The sequence below is a fragment of the Adiantum capillus-veneris genome, chromosome 16, assembly GCF_014529385.1.
Source record: "Adiantum capillus-veneris isolate H3 chromosome 16, ASM1452938v2, whole genome shotgun sequence".
NCBI classification, from domain to species: domain Eukaryota; kingdom Viridiplantae; phylum Streptophyta; class Polypodiopsida; order Polypodiales; family Pteridaceae; genus Adiantum; species Adiantum capillus-veneris.
This window is the reverse complement of record NC_140946.1, coordinates 29,041,624-29,045,192: the sequence shown is the minus strand read 5'-3', so window position 1 is coordinate 29,045,192 and position 3,569 is coordinate 29,041,624. Positions and strand designations below refer to the sequence as shown.

Sequence of the window (3,569 nt, the reverse complement as noted above, 5' to 3'; positions counted from 1 at the left end):
GAAAGCGCCACCTACCCTAGTGCAAAAACTACTGCAAAGGTTTAGGTCAAGTTGTATTCGACCAGCTTCAACCCATCTACCCAACGACCCCCACCTTCACCTGCATGCACGGGCATTGCACACCTGCAGGTTAACCCACCACCTGTAGCCTCGGGGTCTGCGGCTTAAGAGAGTACTTAAAAAGCCAAGAGTGCGCTATTAAAATGCACAGCCTTGCCCATTTTTCCAAGATGCTAAGCGAGCTACAGAGGAAACCTTCAAGCAACCATCTGCACACTAAGGTATCCAATAACACTATGCTCTCTCTCTCTCTCACTCTCTCTCGCTCTCTCTGTCATGGTTGGGAATCGAAGGCGTATACCATAGCCACTTTGCCTTTGAGCTCACTGCTTGGTGTGTTAAAGTAGGAAAACCTTTCTACCTAATGCTGCTTATGGTGATGCTTGCAGAGATAAAGAATGGAGCATCAACGCCCTCATTTGCGACCGAGTTGTCCACTTTTGAGTGCGTTCACGACATATGGGCCTCCACGTTCCGTCCACCGGCACCAACCACCTCCTCCAATTCAGCCACGAATTCTGCCCATGGAGCCGGTCCCCTCTCCTCCACCACACGGTGGATTCCGTCAACTTCTGCAAGCCGGCGACTACATTATGCACGATCATGTCAATGTGCAGCAGCCTCATCCTTCAGGGCTCCACTACATGCCTCCAAACCCTACAGATTACAATAGAATGGTAGGCATGCCTACAACGGCTCCACCCAGAGCCATGCCGGTGTTCCTACCGAGCATTCCGCCACTTGATCATTCATTGTCTCTAAGTCTCGATGGCTTTGTGCCATCGAATCCTTCTCCCCTACCTGCCATGGAGGAGAAAATTCCTCTACTAGAGTTTCCAACCATTGAGACACCCTCTCAGCAAGGAACTGAAGTTAGCTCAATCACAAATGATTTGTCTTCAATAGTGGTGGTGCAAAGAGACCCAAACAGCAAGGCTAAAAATCCTTCAAGCTCTAAGAAAGGTTTGGAGTGGTCAACGACGAAGGTTGTGTGCTTAATCGACTTCTTCTAAGAGAAGTGGACAAACCTAGGCAAAGGAAACTTCAAGCAGAAGCATTGGTCTGGACTCGCTCAACAAATGAACTTGAAGTTTTCGTCCACCTACACGGCCCAACAATGGAAGAATAAATGGGATTCTCTACGCAAGACTTACCAAAGAGAGAAAAGGGCCGAAGAAGGCACTAGCGCATCCTCATTTACTAGGGAATTTTTTGACAGGATGTCTCAAGTTCTCGGGAGAACACCCAAGGTGCGTGGTTTGGCCGGTGGCTTCAATGGGGAGGCCTTTCTACCTGGGGCACCAAAGGAGGATGAAGATGACGACAATAGTGAAGCTGACAATGACGACATCAACATCAATAACAATGATGAGAATCAAAATGTAGCAGCCCCCTCCCAAGAGGGATCACCAACCACACCGATTAGCACTGTGCAAGCAATGCAAGTGCCGAAGAAAGTTCTGGTGGTAGGAATTTCGACTCCGTTCGGTGCCAGCGATGCAAGAAGAGACGTCGTCTGTCTGAAGCCGACTCCTCCTTGGGTGCTGAGCTGAAGGAAGGGTTGTCCAATTTTGCAGAAACCATGAAGGAGGTAGAGCTCCGCAGGATTGAGACCGAAGTGCGTCGAATTGATACAGATGAAAGGCGTGCGGAGAAAGCTCTCGAGATTCAACTACAGATTGCACGCATTTTGGCAGGTGGATGAGATGCTTGATATCAGACAGCATCTTGTAAGTTTGTCTCTTGATGTAATCAGGCAATAAAATATAGCAATATCAATGTCTTTTTTATAAAACTATTACTGCGATAAGAGGTTAGTGGCTTGGGGAGTTTGTGAGAAAAAGAGTTTCACATAAACTATCTTTTGACATCAAAGAGAGTTAGCAATCAATACTCAGAAAGATAGTGTGTTGTGTTGTTAATGAGTGAGAGAGCTACAATTACACATAGAAATCTATAGGTATTTTGAGAGAGAGAGAGAGAGAGAGAGAGAGAGAGAGAGAGAGAGAGAGAGAGAGAGAGAGAGAGAGAGAGAGAGAGAGAGAGATGGGTTAGCATAAGTGAGACACTGTTAGCAAGTTGTAGTGTAGGTTAAATAGCCAGAGTTACAATGTTAGTGTTAGTGAGATATAGATATAGAGTTAATGAGTACTGAGATAGATCGTGAGTTACTACGTTAGTGAGTTAGCAAGTTGTTGTGTAGTTTAGATAGCAAGACTGACAAAGTTAGTGTGAGTGAGATATAGATATAGAGTTAGTGAGATTTTGCGATATACAAATAGTAAATTATAGAAATATAGTTAGTGCAATATTGAGTTAGGGAGACGATATGGAGTTAGAGCAACATAAAGGCAGTGACTTACAGATAAATTTGACAATCAATATAGAGTTAGTGCAATAGTAAGTTAGTACGTTAGTGCATAAGTGAGACAATGTTAGCTAGTTGCAGTGTCAGTTACATAGCGTGAGTTACAATGTCAGTGTTAGGGAGATAGAGGTATATAGTTAATGAGTGAGATAGAGAGTTAGTGCGTTAGTGAGTAAGCAAGGTGCAATGACAATTAAATAGCCAGAGTAACAATTTTGATGTTTGTGAGATATAGATATAGAGTTGATGGGGGAGATGGAATTAGAGCGACATAACGGCACCGACTTACAGACACATTAGACAATCAATATAGAGTTAGTGCGATAGTGAGTTAGTATGTTAGTGCATAAGTGAGAGACACCGTTAGCAAGTTTAGTACCGGTTAGATAGCACAAGTTATAATGTTAGTGTTAGGGAGATAGAGGTATATAGTTAACGAGTGAGATACAGAGTTAATGCGTTAGTGAGTTAGCAAGTTGCAGTGTAGGCTAAATAGCCAGAGTTACAATGTTAGTGTTAGCAAGATATAGATATAGAGTTAATGAGTGAGACCTTTCATGAGTTAGTGCGTTGGTGAGTTAGCAAGTTGCTGCGTAGTTTAGATAGCAAGAGTTACAAAGTTAGTGTGAGTGAGATATAGATAAAGAGTTAGTGAGATTTTGTAATATACAGATAGTAAATTATATAAATATAGTTAGTGCAATATTGAGTTAGGGAGATGAGAGTCAGTGAGCGATAGAGCGAGTTAGCAATCCAGAGTCACAAAGTCAGTGCGATGTAGTTGCCAAGTTATACGGAGACAATTAGCTTTAGAGATAGGTGGTTAGAGATGTAGTGCATCCGATAACACTTACGAGTTACAAAGATAGAATGAGACAGAGCTAAACACAGAGACTTAGAAAGAACTATACAACGTGCTTTAGTGCAAGAATGATTCCTAAAATATCCAAACAAAAGGCATTGTGGTCAATCTCTTCTAGCATTGGGATTTGCTAATTGATAACGAGCAACCCAATCCCTATATAGAATGTTGCGCATTCTTTGGCCTAGAATACGCTCTCTCCTAGCACTTCTTGGGGCGGGCATAATATTGGGATGGGGATCAAATTGGTCTTCTCTATCCATTGCATGCACACCATGC

The 3,569-nt window shown here is 43.1% G+C and overlaps 2 pseudogenes; one reads left to right on the top strand and one right to left on the bottom strand.

Annotated features, from left to right (window-relative positions):
- Positions 1-653: 653 nt before the first annotated feature.
- On the top strand, positions 654-1,774 carry LOC147438778 (uncharacterized; annotated as a pseudogene).
- Positions 1,775-3,394: 1,620 nt separating this feature from the next.
- LOC147438777 (uncharacterized) overlaps positions 3,395-3,569 on the bottom strand; it is a 1,210-nt pseudogene continuing 1,035 nt past the window's right edge.